The sequence below is a fragment of the Lissotriton helveticus genome, chromosome 6 (genome assembly GCF_964261635.1).
Source record: "Lissotriton helveticus chromosome 6, aLisHel1.1, whole genome shotgun sequence".
Taxonomy (NCBI): domain Eukaryota; kingdom Metazoa; phylum Chordata; class Amphibia; order Caudata; family Salamandridae; genus Lissotriton; species Lissotriton helveticus.
Window position 1 is genome coordinate 105,514,224 of NC_136067.1, and position 17,868 is coordinate 105,532,091.

The following is a 17,868-nucleotide window of genomic DNA, read 5'->3' on the forward strand; positions in this document are numbered from 1 at the left end:
TTCAAATCTTTCCTAGGGATGATCTCTTCGTGCATCCCTCTCACTCCAAACTGTCGTCTGAGGATGAGACCATTACAAGAGGAACTCAGTCACCAATGGATGCAGATATCGGGGTCCTTCGAGGATCTCATTACACTGACGCCTCGAATGAAGGACACAATCCTGTGGTGGAGTCAGGCACGCAACCTACAAATCGGCTGTGCCTTCCTCGCAGAAGTCCCAAGATTCATATTAACCACGGATGCCTCCCTAGAAGGTTGGGGCGCTCACCTTCAAGGGATGACGATCAGCGGCAAATGGGACGTTCAACAGAAAAAATGGCACATCAATCTGCTGGAGTTACGAGCCATTTTCCTCGCCCTAAAATCCTTTCTGGCAATCCTACAAGGCTCCACAGTGTTGATTCGAACAGACAACACAACGAGCATGCATTACCTGAACAAGCAGGGGGGCACAAGATCAGCCCGATTGTCTCAACAGGCTCAAGAGATCTGGACTTGGGCTCTGGATCACGACATCAACTTGTCAGCGGTGCATGTTCCGGGAGTAGCCAATGTACTGGCAGATTCGCTGAGCAGATCCAAGAACAGCACTCACGAATGGGAACTGCATCAGCCAGAGCTGGATCGGATCTTCCAGAGGTGGGGTCTCCCCGATCTGGACCTGTTTGCAACTTATCAGAACAAAAAATGTACTCACTTTGTGAGCTGGATTCCCCACAGGGACTCTTGCGGGGACGCTCTATCACTCAATTGGGAACGGATCTTTGCCTACGCCTTCCCGCCAATTCCGCTAATACCCAAAGTCATCAAGAAAATGAGAAAGCAACCGTGTCGAATTATCCTGATTGCTCCACGGTGGCCACGACAATATTGGTTCACGCAGCTTCTCCTTCTATCAGAGTGCGAGCCAATTCAACTGCCCCGAATTCCACACCTTCTAACAATCCAAGAAGGCAAGGTGTTTCATCCAGACCCTCAATCTCTGAAATTATCGGCTTGGCTCCTCAACACCACGAGTTTGCGCACTTGAACATTCCACAAGACTGTCAGGAAGTCCTGGCCAATGCTAGGGCGCCTTCCACAAACAAAACTTACAAACTAAAGTGGAAACGTTTCTGTGTTTGGTGCCAAACTATGAATTTGCATCCAATGACTGCGGAGCCAGAAGCGATATTGCCCTTCTTTTTGCAGCTCGCTAAATCAGGTTTGGCGCACTCAACACTTAAAGTGTTCTTAGCCGCCATATCACGATACCGTCAGGACGGTAAGACTTCTCTATACTCCTCAAGGATAATACAACAATTCTTTAAAGGTTTATTTCGTATGTTTCCACCTGTACGCCGGCCACCTCCATCTTGGCATTTGAATATAGTCCTAGCACAGCTTCTTCGCCATCCCTTTGAACCTATTCATAAGGTCGATCTCAAGTTCATCACTTGGAAGGTTGCATTACTGCTGGCACTAACATCAGCCAGACGAGTGAGTGACATGCAAGCATTCACCATTAAGCCACCATTCTTGCAATTCACACCTGACTCTGTGATACTACGCACCAACCCGAAGTACATGCCCAAAGTACCATCGGATTTTCATCTCAATGAGCCTGTGATACTTAAGACATTTTTTCCCAATCCGCAGTCACCAGCTGAGCGGACTTTACACACATTAGACATTAAGAGATGCCTTAAATTTTATCTTTCAAGAACAGCTGCCATCAGGAAGACGGATCAGCTATTTGTGGCTTATGGCAGACCAAGACAAGGCTCTGCTGTTACTAAACAGACTATCGCCAGGTGGGTCTCATCCACGATAGGGCTCTGCCATCAACAAGCAGGTAAACCCTTACAGACCTTACCTAGAGCCCATTCTACAAGAGCAGTCTCCTCTTCAACTGCGTTGTTTGCTGGTGTGCCTCTCCCGCATATTTGCAGAGCAGCAACATGGTCCAGCAGACACACATTCACGAGGCATTACTGTCTGGATTCTTCAAGCGACACCGATGCCTCGGTGGGGAGAGCAGTCCTGCGAAATCTGTTTCAGTAAGGTGAGCCTCTGGTGTTCTCTCCCACCTCCTTTGCACTCTTTACGCTTTCTTATGATGTTGCATTGCTTTCTTTTTATGCATGATAACTATGTTTTGGCGTATAAGAGTGAGATATTGTATTACTGCTAACTACTCGGATTCAGGCATGTGAATCTATGAAAGACACCCCAAATACTGGAGAAGAACAATAGTTACTTACCTGTAATCTGTGGTTCTCCAGTATTGGTGTCTTTCATAGATTCACATGCACCCACCCACCTCCCCTCAGAGTCTCACCCAGACTGTTATGATATAGCTGTATATACTCTGGTACACTCCAGTGCTACAAAAATCTGACAGCCTGGGTCTCTGGGGAGAATACCTAGGTGGGAGCTGTGGCCTGATTGGCTGCAGTTTGGTCTAACATAATGACTTGGATGGTCACTAATGTGGAAGTTTTTTCATTGGTAGCTGAGGCTACTTCACTTCCTGGTTTATGGTAACTGTTATTTGCTATGTACAAATGGCTTATTACTGCTTTTTTATATACCGTGGGACTCCTACTCCGACGACGGGGAATGATTCAGGCATGTGAATCTATGAAAGACACCAATACTGGAGAACCACAGATTACAGGTAAGTAACTATTGTTCTTCTGCTGCGCTGTCTAGCATTGTCTGAGCCCACTCTCCGTTTTTCAGCTGTGTCCTCAGGATCCTCGGCATGTTTGCTTACTTTAATACTGGCTACCTTCTTCTTTGGAAATTGTAACTTTTTATTTTGATGAGCAGGTTCCTTGTCTTTGGACTTGACGTGCTCTTCCCTGTGTTCTGACCGTCCTCTTCTTTCCGATTTCTGCGAGGAAGTCTGAAAAGATCGAGATGGACGTGTATCAATATCTTGATATCTATCAGGTTTCTTCAAATTATCTCTATTTCTAAGGTTGTATTTTTTCTCAGAGGGCTCCCTCTGGGGAGACTTGTGTCCTTGGTCCGGAGATCTTTCTCTCCGCCGAGGAGACTTTCCTCTGGACTGGAATCTTTTTTCTTTGGGAGTGGATTGTTTATTTCCATCCCAGCTCTTTTTTGGAGTGTTTAGATTATTTTTAATAAATACCTTTTCAGGATTTTCAGTTAGTTGGGGTTTCACTGGTTTTCCACCCAAACTATCTCTTCCTAGTTCTTCCTAGGATTTTTCTATGATTCTGGCAAGTTCAAATGGTTGTTCTGCTATATCTGTTTCTTTCAGTCTTTGGCGGATTGCCACAGTTGCTGCTTCCCCCTTTATGTTGGCTAGTAATATTGCCGAGACCTGCTTGAAGTCTTTCAGTAATTTCATACCCAGAGTTAAAGCAGGTTCTGGACCATATTCATTTTGAATCTGTTTTAGCACCTCTGGTATTACCGCCATGGACGGAACACCATGTGTTTTTGTGTAAATGGAAGCAAAGACTGTACCCCAAGTGTCACAGTCCTCCACATGTGGTGTGATCCCCATTGGAAGCCAGATAGTCAGAATTCTGTGTTTCTCAGTAGGGGTAGTATCCGGAAATACTGCCTCTATTTGAGTGATTTTCTGTGCTAACCAGAATGGAATTTGTTCCCGTTTAATGGGTACTTTGCCTAGACAGGACTGTATGTTCTGTGGTGTTATTTTATTTGTGTTCCCCTGATGAGGGGTCAGCTGTGGAATTTTAATAGCTGGTTGGACTGTTGAAGTCCGCATTACATATTGGACTAATTGTCTATGTATTTTAATCAGTTGTTTTAGCTGTACTAAAAGTTCTGGTATTGACATTTTTTCAATGTCTGGATGTGGTGTGTAGCTGGCTAGAACCGGCCACGTTGCTCCTGGTCTACCTAGTGGACCGAGCCTGGTGATGTGATCATTATGTTTTAGGGCGTCTTTAAACCAGAGCAGGTGCTCTTGCTATTTTAATGGGATTTCCACCTCCTCGAAAGGAGTGTACTCATCCGGTGGTTCCTCTATTTTGTAATAGTGGAACTCCTTTGTTACAGCGTTTGCTGCTGGAAAGTTTATCCATGAATAGAATACCTCTGTCTGCCGATAATCGTGTGCCTCAATTACAAATATGACTGTACCACCTCTCGATGTCAGTCAATTTTCTATAAGTTTTAAAGTTATAGTTTTTCTTATGCTGACCGGGATGAGTATTGCATCCGGGTCTTGCTGTAAGAGACTTGTGTCATCCGCTAGGAGTTGAGCTGCTATTCTAGCTGTCTCCCTTTCTTCTTCATTGTCTGACATTTTACTGACAAGAAGATTTTTTGTTGCAAAGATTAGGTGCACAATATTTTTGGAACACTGTATCCTTCAACGTTGAATAAACCAAAAACCGTACATAGGAGTCTCCTCCTACTAAGTTTGGCGGACTTTAACCTTTGACCCACTCCAGACGTCTTTGGAGTATTTATGGGAGAAAGGGTCTGTGTGAAAAGCACGACTGAGTTACTCTAATGTCTTGCGTTAGATTTATCGCCTTACCAAACCGTTGGGCGCCATGTAGTGTAGTTCCTATATTCCCAATAGGCTCTGCGCATTGGAATAATATCTTCAATAGTGTTGGAAATGGGATCCCTGGCTGGCCAGGGCTTTCGCCAAAGTCAGTCAGAGACCACCACACCCAAGTCAGGGCAAGGGAGTTACACGCCAAGATAACCCCTACTCACCCTCTAGGTAACGTGGCGCGAGCAGCAAGGCTAAACTTGGAGGTGATGTAGGCTAAGTATTTGCGCACGCACCCCAGCAACAACAACCAAAGGCCCACCACAAAGGAAACTCCACACAAGGTTATATAAAAATAGCCTTTGTATTACACCAAAACACATTAGATAAAACACACACTTTACAATGTGCCAGAGGCACGGGCAGAATTTACAAGGCATATGTACAAGACAGGGCCACCTGGACCACTGTCAGGAATCAGAAGTAGCACTTTCAGAAATAGCACTTAGTACATAGAATATAGCACAAAATAGCACACAACCAGTAATTACTGGTAACCAGGATCTCACTAGCACCACCTGTACTAGGGAGAAAACAACCACCTATGTATCACAATACCTGTAGGGGTGTAAGAGGAAAACACATGATGCAATGCATGACATTCATTCAGAGGTGTAAAGGCACATGACGCATAAACAATACATTCAGAGGTGCATAGAAAGTACAACTGCGCAAAACTCAGAAGTCACCACCTGTGACTGTCCCTGTGTCCTAATGTCAGGGCCTAAACGTCGCAGTTGCCCACAAAGTGCTGGGCAACTGGTGCAGGGAAAGTTAGGGCAAAGTTGGAGCCTCTCTGGGCTCAAGAACACGAACTGGCCCTCCTGAGCCTCTCTCAGGCTCTTCAACAGAATGGGCACTCGAGCCTCTCTGGGGCTCGCAACGCAAAAGGGCTGGGGCCTCTCTGGGCTCCAACACGAGGGAATGGCACCCTCAGAGCCTCTCTGGGCTCAAGGAACAAAATGGCCCCCAGGAGCCTCCTGGCTCGGGAAGAAGATGCCCCCTCTGAGCCTCTCCGGGCTCAACACAAATAAATGCCCGGGCCCCCCACAGGGCCTAGAACAATGGTGCCCCCTTCGTTGGAGTCCCCCCTCTGGGGACTCGAAAACAACTGGCACCTCGAGCCCCTCAGGACTCTAGACCCCGAAATGCCCTCAAGAGCCTCTCGTGGCTCTGACACATGTGGCGCCGTGAGCCTCGCACTGGAGGGGAGGGGCGGGCACCGTGAATGTGCCCCGACGCCCCCCTCTCCCTGAGCAGTCACTCACCGGCTGGCTGGGCTGCAGGGCGGCTCCTCTCCTCTCGTCCCGGAGCTCCAGGCACGACGCGGCAGGCTCTGCTCCTCGAGAGCTCCCGCTCCTCGGGGCTCTCTGGACACTTCTCCCTCGCTCTCCCTCACTTTGGGAGCCTGGGGGGGGAAAGGGAAGACGCCGGCTTCACTCTTCACCGGAGCGCGGGGTGGCCTCCCGTCCGCTTCCGGTCGCCTCTCTGTCCTGCCCCCGGCCTGCCTGACTTCCGGGTCGCGGCAGCGGGGCGGGACTTCCGGTCGGCCTCTCCGGGGCCGCGCTGTAATTGGTCGGCCGCCTCACCACTTCCGGGTCGCCGCGGGCAGCGCGGCGGCTCGCGTCTTAGGCAGGCAGGCGGGCTCCCATGATCCGAGGAGTGGGCTCCTTCGTGATCCAAATAAACCACGGACCTGGGCAATGCCGGGTGGGCACCGGCCTCCTAATCAATTATAAAGCGAGGTAGGCACTCGCTAGGCAGGCAAAGCGCTCCTCAGTGCTTAACAGGCAATTTACAGCGCTCCAAGCGCTATAATCAAAAACAAAGCGCTTCCAAGCGCTAGAGGGCATAAAGCGCGCTCCTAGCGCTACAAACAGGATAAGGCGCTCCCAGGTGCCCTCAGCAAGCAGGGCAGTAGGCAGAGGGGCAAGGCTGGGCCCAGAGCCAGCACACTGGGTCTCCAGGCAGGGAGACAGTCCAAGTGGCGGTCCTCTGGCCCAGCGACAGCAGCAGCAGCCCCTCAGGATCCTAGAAGAGAACAACTTCAGTGGGGACACAGCCCCATTTTTATACAGTGCATTCCTTTGTCTGAGGGTGCAGAGTGGGGGCGGAACCAGTCACAGCTGGTTCTTGAGTACTCTGTTTACCTCAGCCACCCTCTCTATTCACTGGCAGGGCTTGGGTCATTAGACACACCACAGGGGGGCGGAGCCAGCATTGTGTGGGGAAAACCCAGCCCATCCAGGACACAGGTACACTCCTCCCACACATCACTCATGCTAATCTCCTACTCACCACCGGGCAGACCCATCCAGACTTCCTGGAGCCTGGCATGCCAGCCAGCTCCAGCCAATCACACGCCAGCACCCTCACAGCACACGTACAGCCATGTCTAGAAATGGCGCTTCGCTACTAGACACATACATGCTGCATACACCGTTGCGCAGCATTCACTCACACGAGTTCACACATACCAGACTCAAGCCTGTACACCCCACGCATCAGGAACTACCAGGGACACATACATTCCCCATGCATTCCTATGGGCGGGCAGGCCTAGCTCAGCACATGCACTCAGAGTGCGCACGCACTTTCCACTGGGACACAGTGAAAGTGCGCAGAATCCCAAAAATCACCCTTGCCAGGTCACCATTTCACGCAAAAAGTCTAGGGGTGAACCTGCCCTAAGGGCCAAAGTCCAACATAACCCCCTTCCAGCCAAAACGCAGGGGAGACCAATCACCACCGTGATGGACTTCCCTGCTTGGGGCGATAGAACACGGACGCGGGCCCGCAACTGCAGGGACACCCTCCTGTTCTATGCCACGGTGAACCCATGGGATTCCTTCTCAACACACTGTCTGGACCAACTGGGCTACCCCACTGGTACTCCCAAGTTGTCCGCGGCCAGGACCAGGCCCTGGGCCACCCAGGTGCCACTGGTCCATGCCAATTCGCAGAGCGGGGGGTAGTAACCCCTGGCACATAGGAGCCATTTTCCACTCTTCCTGTCTGCAAGACAGGACTAGACTGCCACTGGTTCTCCAGCCTAGGGTCTACAACCTCAGGCGGACCAGGAGTCTCAGGGAAGGCTCTCCTCCCCTTACCTCTTCTCCTAGGGTTCCTCCTCCTCCGGCGAGGGGTACACCTAGAACGCCATTCCAACCCAGGGCTTATCCACTCAGGTTGCACCGGGGTCAGAGGTGGGCTCTCCCACCCTCTGCACCCCCTTCCAGAGGTCTGCCCTCTCCCACCTGGAGAAGTTCCTCTGGAAGAAGAACCGGTCAGGACACTGGTTACAGTCGTCCTACCCTTCAGGTCAGGCTGACCCTGAACCTGGCCTTCCAACCTCTGGTCTAAAACCTTCGGTGGAACAATTGCCTGGCACTCCAGGACTTCTGGGGACTTACACTCCATCCCCCTGAGGCTAACAAATGTCACATCTGTTGTGTGATTGTCTGTCTGGCGCAGATCTCCCGCCCTCTGTCCACCTGACAGTGCGTGAAGATCCCCCAGACCAGAAGTGGTGTCACCATGGTCACTACACGGGAACCTAGCCCAACTGGGTAGTCCCTGACCCACTGGTCCAGCCACTGGGGAACTCCCCCAATCACTCCTCACTCTGGACTCCTGTACCCTCCCTACCGGAGCGGTACTGCCAGCATCTAGAACCACAGGAGCTCTGTTTACAGACACTCCAGGTCCTCTACTCACTAGGAGATCTTCCTCAACTGGGTTAACAGGACAGCCTAGGTCCCCAACCTGGTGTTCCCTCAAGAAACCACCCAGGTTCTGACTGAGACAGGGCTTCGGGCCTCTGGGGGCTCTCAGCCACCCACTGACTCCTGCTCCACTGAGCCAGGCAGTCAGCCCCTCCACCCTTCTCACTATACTGGGACCTAGCTGGGCTACACTGAGCCTCTTCCACCACGCTGGGCTGGAAGATCCCTGACCCACTACTTTTGGAGTCACTCACCAATGACTCTACAGAACCTCTGGTCCCTTCCCAGCGGTCTGCTTCCTCTGCCAGCTCACATGGTTCAGACAATCCACACCCTAACAGGTGTTGGCGCAACCCTGGTGAACAACAACTGAGCAACTGCTCTCTGAGAAACATATCGAGCAATAGGTCCCAATCACATTTCGTGGGCTCCCGTACCCAATCACACAGGGCTCCACAACAGTCATCCTCAAAGTCTTCCCAAGACTGATGAGACGGTTTCCTAAGGTTCCTAAACCTCAACCTATTCTCCTCCTCGGGGGATACAGGAACCATACTCTGGGAACTGGGACTTTCTAGACTGAGATTTAAATAGCTGCCACCACTGGACCCAACCCTCCCTGGGGGATCCAGAAACTCAACACTGCGCGCAGGGGATAGTCTACCCTCCAGAGCTACTTTGCCTCTGGTGGCGGCCCTCTCAGCCTCCTCTATCCTTTCCTGCGCTAAGACCCTCTCGGTCTCTAGCTGTTGCTTCTTAACCTCCAGCTGTTGCTTTCTAATGCCCAGCTGTGCCATAGCCTGGGCATGCTCCAACCTGAGCTTCTCTAAAGCCAGCTGGTGCTCCCTTTCTCTCCTCCTATCTTCCAGCTCCTCTGGGGACAGGGAAAGGGATGAGGCGCTGCCTCCTACGCTGGACCCAGCAAGGGACTCCCTACCTATGGGGTCCTCACTATCTGCTGGCGTCCCTGTGCTATCATCTTCTCCCTCCTCCTCAGACTCTTCAGGGCTCCCCTCTGACCCACCACCCTCATGGTGTGAGACCCGGGCCCTCTCCTCACTGTGCTCACGCTCCCAGTCATCCTTCTGCCATTGGATCAGGTTACCCCTAAGTTGGGACTGGGTGTCTGACTCATTCACTGCAATGTCTCTCTCTTCGCAAAACTCTCTCAGTTCATGCAAAAACAGACCCCAGACATTAAAAGCAGACTCCATCTTGGCAGGATGATCACAGACACATGCAACACAGGGGACTTAACAATCTGAAGTAAGAGTACACAATTCCAAAACTTCAACAATCTCCTTATCAAAGAGAACTCATACTCATGCGTCCAGGAAAACACACCATTCATCCACACACACCCTCCCCTCGGATCGGTAAGGCAGTTTCTACCACCCCTGACTTCTCAACCTGACCAAAAGCGACACAGGTACCAAACTCTGGAAGCAGGGCGGGGGACAAATGTACTGAACACAATCAAATGACACTCTTCAGGAGAAGAAACAATGGAATTTCAAAAACAATACAATCCCCTAAAATGTGGTCATCTAAAATGCAGAGTTTTGTGGTGCAGCCAGCCGCTACTAAGGTACAAGGCAAACACAAATCCTTATCCCACCGCTTGCCGCCAATGTTGGAAATGGGATCCCTGGCTGGCCAGGGCTTTCGCCAAAGTCAGTCAGAGACCACCACACCCAAGTCAGGGCAAGGGAGTTACACGCCAAGATAACCCCTACTCACCCTCTAGGTAACGTGGCGCGAGCAGCAAGGCTAAACTTGGAGGCGATGTAGGCTAAGTATTTGCGCACGCACCCCAGCAACAACAACCAAAGGCCCACCACAAAGGAAACTCCACACAAGGTTATATAAAAATAGCCTTTGTATTACACCAAAACACATTAGATAAAACACACACTTTACAATGTGCCAGAGGCACGGGCAGAATTTACAAGGGATATGTACAAGACAGGGCCACCTGGACCACTGTCAGGAATCAGAAGTAGCACTTTCAGAAATAGCACTTAGTACATAGAATATAGCACAAAATAGCACACAACCAGTAATTACTGGTAACCAGGATCTCACTAGCACCACCTGTACTAGGGAGAAAACAACCACCTATGTATCACAATACCTGTAGGGGTGTAAGAGGAAAACACATGATGCAATGCATGACATTCATTCAGAGGTGTAAAGGCACATGACGCATAAACAATACATTCAGAGGTGCATAGAAAGTACAACTGCGCAAAACTCAGAAGTCACCACCTGTGACTGTCCCTGTGTACCAATGTCAGGGCCTAAATGTCGCAGTTGCCCACAAAGTGCTGGGCAACTGGTGCAGGGAAAGTTAGGGCAAAGTTGGAGCCTCTCTGGGCTCAAGAACACGAACTGGCCCTCCTGAGCCTCTCTCAGGCTCTTCAACAGAATGGGCACTCGAGCCTCTCTGGGGCTCGCAACGCAAAAGGGCTGGGGCCTCTCTGGGCTCCAACACGAGGGAATGGCACCCTCAGAGCCTCTCTGGGCTCAAGGAACAAAATGGCCCCCAGGAGCCTCCTGGCTCGGGAAGAAGATGCCCCCTCTGAGCCTCTCCGGGCTCAACACAAATAAATGCCCGGGCCCCCCACAGGGCCTAGAACAATGGTGCCCCCTTCGTTGGAGTCCCCCCTCTGGGGACTCGAAAACAACTGGCACCTCGAGCCCCTCAGGACTCTAGACCCCGAAATGCCCTCAAGGGCCTCTCGTGGCTCTGACACATGTGGCGCCGTGAGCCTCGCACTGGAGGGGAGGGGCGGGCACCGTCAATGTGCCCCGACGCCCCCCTCTCCCTGAGCAGTCACTCACCGGCTGGCTGGGCTGCAGGGCGGCTCCTCTCCTCTCGTCCCGGGGCTCCAGGCACGACGCGGCAGGCTCTGCTCCTCGAGAGCTCCCGCTCCTCGGGGCTCTCTGGACACTTCTCCCTCGCTCTCCCTCACTTTGGGAGCCTGGGGGGGGGAAAGGGAAGACGCCAGCTTCACTCTTCACCGGAGCGCGGGGTGGCCTCCCGTCCGCTTCCGGTCGCCTCTCTGTCCTGCCCCCGGCCTGCCTGACTTCCGGGTCGCGGCAGCGGGGCGGGACTTCCGGTCGGCCTCTCCGGGGCCGCGCTGTAATTGGTCGGCCGCCTCACCACTTCCGGGTCGCCGCGGGCAGCGCGGCGGCTCGCGTCTTAGGCAGGCAGGCGGGCTCCCATGATCCGAGGAGTGGGCTCCCTCGTGATCCAAATAAACCACGGACCTGGGCAATGCCGGGTGGGCACCGGCCTCCTAATCAATTATAAAGCGAGGTAGGCACTCGCTAGGCAGGCAAAGCGCTCCTCAGCGCTTAACAGGCAATTTACAGCGCTCCAAGCGCTATAATCAAAAACCAAAGCGCTTCCAAGCGCTAGAGGGCATAAAGCGCGCTCCTAGCGCTACAAACAGGATAAGGCGCTCCCAGGTGCCCTCAGCAAGCAGGGCAGTAGGCAGAGGGGCAAAGCTGGGCCCAGAGCCAGCACACTGGGTCTCCAGGCAGGGAGACAGTCCAAGTGGCGGTCCTCTGGCCCAGCGACAGCAGCAGCAGCCCCTCAGGATCCTAGAAGAGAACAACTTCAGTGGGGACACAGCCCCATTTTTATACAGTGCATTCCTTTGTCGTCTGAGGGTGCAGAGTGGGGGCGGAACCAGTCGCAGCTGGTTCTTGAGTACTCTGTTTACCTCAGCCACCCTCTCTATTCACTGGCAGGGCTTGGGTCATTAGACACACCACAGGGGGGCGGAGCCAGCATTGTGTGGGGAAAACCCAGCCCATCCAGGACACAGGTACACTCCTCCCACACATCACTCATGCTAATCTCCCACTCACCACCGGGCAGACCCATCCAGACTTCCTGGAGCCTGGCATGCCAGCCAGCTCCAGCCAATCACACGCCAGCACCCTCACAGCACACGTACAGCCATGTCTAGAAATGGCGCTTCGCTACTAGACACATACATGCTGCATACACCGTTGCGCAGCATTCACTCACACGAGTTCACACATACCAGACTCAAGCCTGTACACCCCACGCATCAGGAACTACCAGGGACACATACATTCCCCATGCATTCCTATGGGCGGGCAGGCCTAGCTCAGCACATGCACTCAGAGTGCGCACGCACTTTCCACTGGGACACAGTGAAAGTACGCAGAATCCCAAAAATCACCCTTGCCAGGTCAGCATTTCACGCAAAAAGTCTAGGGGTGAACCTGCCCTAAGGGCCAAAGTCCAACAAATAGTATAGACGTAGGACAGAGGTTAACTAGGTCTTCTACTGTCGATATTAGACTTAAGTTTTGTGTGCCAGCTAGCTCAGAGTTCACTAGAAACTTTCTCGAATAGGCGAGGAGGAGTTTAACCTCCCTGGATAGACAAGAAGGGATTTAGTTTCTGACAACCATAGAACATGACAACTTTGCTCTCCCTAATCAAGAGTATATCTCCAGAGTCGTGTGAAAACAAAAGACAACTATTTTACTCAGTCAGTATGTGCATACTTAGTTCCACCAGATTGTAGAGAAAGAAGAGATGGGCGTGTTCAATAAAAGGTGTTATTTATTGATCAGTCTCTTTTTCTCATACAAGAGAAATGAATCGCTACAGTTGCAATACTTAAGGTTAAGTAAAGTGCATACAGTAAAAGCAGGATTATAAAATAATACTGTAAAAGCATTGATATGGTTTCTTATCCATATGATACTTTAAAATGGATAAAAGATATACATACATATATACATTGACTAATCGTACTCAACTGGTGCTTCTAACTACGCCTACCCCGGTGTACCTGACCTAAGCCTAATACGTGGGAGGGAGTAAGTAAGTAGCAGTTTAAGTTAAGTTTGTTTTGCCAAGAATCTGACTCAAGAATTCTCTGTAAGGGGTTAGTCAGTTCAGTACCTGGGATTTAGAAGGCAGGAGGTCTGGTATCTCTTTCTCAGGACTCGGTATCCCAGTCACCCGCGAAGGTGGGCTGGAAACTCTGGAGGCTGGATTTCTCGGCAAGAGAAAAGGCAGCGTTTTTCCTCAGCGCGTCAAAAGGGGAAGGGCAGCGTCCGTGGGCTCTCGCATCAGCTGGGCTCTCCGGCAAGTAGTCGCTGCTCCAAGCTCATCACCACCGTGTCTTTACTTAGGGCAGTGTCGGTATATTTATACTTGAGAGGTGCCGGGTTTGACGTAAGGATGGACATAAGACGTCAATTAAGAACTGGTCGTTCTTACATTCTTTACAGGAGTTCTCGAACGAAATCAAAACAATAGCAGCGGGGATTTCCCAGGTTTGCTGGAGGCTTGGTTTGTTTAGAGAACTCGGTGTGCTTTCTAGGGGGCTGGAGGAATAGTGCTTGCTTAATGTGACAGCATGCGCTATGACTATTTTATGAAACTGGTTTCTGTGCCGTTGTATGGATATTAGTGATTTATAACCGGACAAGGGTCAGAAATTGGAGTATCGATACAGGTCCCTAGATAAACACACTACAAGGACAGGTCACAGTGATGTGAACTTTGGCCACCCAGTGTGAAATGCGGATGTTGTTTGATTCATGTGGTCTGGTATATGTGAAGTGCAGTACTGCATATTAAACTGAGTGCTTCAGGAACTAAACATGCCTGTGTCTCCTCACTCTATTAGAAATATCTGGTTGTGATTTCTGCGCGTCTCAGTCTGCCATCTGTTGCTGGTGCTGCTCCTGCTGCATTGTGAACGGCTTGTTCTGTCCCATCATCTATGTCCTCATGATATGTGATTTCTACCTCTGTGCCCTCCTTGGTGGCAATATTGTGCAGCATGGCGCAGGTCGCAATAATTTTGCAACAGATCATTGGCGTGTACTGCCGTGCACCTCCACTCTTATGGAGGCATCGAAATCTGCTTTTAAGCAGTCCAAAAGCAACGTGTTGTTCTGTGTGCCACGTTGTAACGCCTTTCACTCCTGGTGGATGGATTCAGGTAGGGGGTGAGGACAAATGAACGCAGGGCATATGCACTGTCACCTGGGTGGAAAATGAAATAATGATTAGTCACATACTCATGATTGATCCTTCTGCATTGACTATCGGGGTGTCTCACAGTTATTTACCTAGCAGGTATCCATCCCCAAAATCACCAGCAACAAGGCGTGTGTATATTCCACTATTCTGGAAGATGTAGGAGTCGTGGGTACTCCCTGGAAATTTGGCAACAATGTCGGTAATGATGTCGGCAGCGTTGCAGATCACCTGAACATTGATTGAATGCGTAGACTTCCGGTTTCTATAAATGTGTTCTGTTGCTGCAGGTGGGCATAGTGGGATGTGCGTGCCATCGATACAGCCTATGATGTGCGGGAAGTGTGCAAGTTGGTAGAAATTGGTTTTGGTCTTTGCTAGTTCAGCAGGTGTGTCAGGGAACTCAATGTAGTGTCCCATCCTCTGCATCATGGCGTCAAGGAATTTCCTGAAGAAACGTGACAGGCAGCTCTGGGACACCCCACCTGCCACAGCAATCACATTCTGGTAGCTCCCAGAAGCAAGAAGGTGTAGGCAGCACAGCACCTGCACATGGGGTGGGATGGCGTGTGCTCTTGGGGTTGGGTGTTCCAGATAAGGGTGGAGGTCCCTGATCAAGTCCAGGATGGATCTGGGGTGCAGTCTGTACCTTTGCAGGATCTCTGGTTCAGTCAGTTGGAAGAGGGTGATCCTCTGCCTATACACCTGCTCCTCCCTTAGCCAGATCCTCTCTCCTGCTGCCTGTATCCGTAGCCGCCTTGTCATTATGTAGAAAGCCGCCATTGTGGTTGCACTGTTGCATTTTGGGGCCTTCTTTTATATCCTGCACCTGGTTTCCACCTGCTTTCATTCCGTGGTAAATACCGACTCTTAAATACCGATTTTCATGGTATTCGGTATTTTTTGGGTTTCCTACATCTCGATATGCCCTTTTTACCATTTCTGATTTACCGATTCGGTAAATAAGAATTCGGTATATTCCGATTCGGAAAATACCCATTTCTTATTTACCGACTCGGTAAATAAGAATTCGGTATATTCCGATTCGTGAAATACCGATTCGGTATTTTACCGACTGGTTTTTACCGATTCGGACACTTTTTTCCACATACATCTCGAATCTCTTATTCCGGGTGGTAAGGGCCGAAATTACCGAATTTCGGCCGTTACCGACCGGTATTTGGCTACCTACATCGGGCCCTAAATGTTAATATGCAGGATGCCTGGCTTAATTGTAACAACAAACAAGTTACCCAACTTTGAAATCCCAGGGCAGCAGAGTAACATCTAACTGCCAAAACAAATAACTAAGTCTCTGATAGTATGGGTCCTGAGGCACTGTGCCTCGACTTCCAAAATGTTCCTGCAGGAACAGGGGGGGGGGGCAACATGTGAAGGGAGTCTTACATATGCAGCATGTGGTGCGGGGAATTGTGTTCTGTTTTTACACATATGGGGTGCAGGTTGGGGAAGTAATTTGGGTTCGGCACTGCAGACACCTCATTTTTTGCGCTTTAATATGGCATGGGACGTGAGCTCGGACAGCAGAAGACATCTCCATAGGGGGTTTCTGCACTGTAGTTGCATACCTTGCTGCAGGGTCAGGGAGCCACTGCCAACCAGTTAGGCAATGTCATCGGCCATTTGTGGTATAACTATAGGGAGGAGAGCTGAGGCCTCACTGGATACAGAGGGACATATCTCGGCCACCATCTGAATCATCTGTGGCCCCGCTGTCCTCTCTCTCTTGCATTTGGGTTGCAGCTGCCAAGGCCAGGATCTGCTCTTCTGTAGCCTGGGCCAGTGTTGGAACACCAGTGGCTTACCGTCTCTCCCCATGACGGCGCTGCCCCCAGCCACGGTGGACAGGTGCCAGATTCCGATGGTTCAAATTGGTGCTGTTCCACCCAGTCTCAAGCATCCACAGGTTCTGTGAAGAAATAAGCTGTGTGTTTCACAATGACTTTCAGCTTTGCCAGTAACAGCATGGAATAAATGAGACTGGCAGCCCGTAGCTTTTTCTTCACCCCCAAAAAGGAGGCCCAGAAGCGTTGGACCACCAGGGTATAGTCAGGAAAGAAAAGTACATGAGCACTGTCATAGTTGATGGACCCTGTTCGTCAGGCAGCTTGCAAGATGACATCCTTATATTTGAAGTTCTTCAGTCTGGCCACTACTGGGCATGGTGGCCACCCAGCATGCACCTATTGGGCCTACTCTGCCGAGAAGAAGAGGAACAGTCCTGCAAGTGCAAAAGTGGTGGACAACCAGGAATCAAAGAGGTCGACTGGTCCATTCCTTTCGCCCCCTCCGGGAAGCCGACAATGCATATGTTATTACATTACAATCTGCCATCAGTATCTTCCGCTCTGCTCTCGAGTGTGCAGACTCTGGCTGCAAGATCCTTGACCTGTCCCTCAAGGTCCACTGCAACTGGTTGAAGGGTCTGAAGGACAGTTTCAGTTTGTGTAACCCTCTCAGAGAGTTTACGCTGACCATCATGCAGTAAGCCCAACACTACTGTCACTGTATCCACCCTGCCATCCAGGTCTTGTCTGGTGTCAGCGATGGCTGCAAAAATCCTGTCCAGTTTAGAATCTGCAGGGCCTGGTATTTCTGTGGTGGTGAGGGTAAGTGCCATGAGGGCCGGGGGTGACTCCTGCTATCCGGCACGTTGTCTAGTGTCCGGGTGTATCAATAGGCAAGCCCCGCCAGTTCCTCTACATCTCATACACAATGCAAGGCTCAGCCTCAGGGTCTCAAGCCCCCACTGCAGGGGAAAGTGGGTGGGGGCCCCCAGCAGCAGGTGCTTCAGTCTCAGGTGAGTAGGGGCCCGCTGTTCCCCCAGACCGGCAGGTACACAGGTCGGACTGGGCAGGCACATGCAGTCCGTACGCAAGGGATTAGGGGTCCTGGGGTCAATACAGTGTTGTCTGTGGTGGGGCAGTAGTTGCCCTTGAATGACTTACCTCACCCTCAGCCCCTGGGAAGGGTGGCACTTCCTACCTGGGGGAACACAAGCTGTCTCTCCCATGCTGTCTGATGGGTGAGCTCCCCCTCAATTCCTCACTGCCAAGCACACTTGTTGTGGCACAGGGGCCTCCTCTCTATGTCCCGCACCAGAGTCCTGTGCTCCTGATTAAGGAGGGGCCTCCTCAGCAGGTAGGTGGGAATATCCATGTTGAGGGTATTGACATGATCAAGACAGAAGGTGATAAGTGCATGTATGACCGTTTTTTTAACCTGCACAAGGAGTAAATACAAAAATGTCTCTATTGACTTTAGTAGTCCATAGCAAGAGCCCACCACGGCCGCCGCCTGTGGGCCAAAGAATAGCTGGGCATCAAATTTAACCCCTAGGTTACAGACTACTGTGGCAGGGGGAGCGGGGGAGGAATATTGCTGGGACAGCAATCCCAAATGGTTTGTGGAGGGCTTCTGCCAGTCCTCTCCTTGGGCAAGGCCGTGCTCCCCAAATGGGGGGGCACCAAACAGAGGAGAGCAGAGGTCTATCAGCTGCCTGCCGGTGGTGTAGTGCAGGTCTCCCCA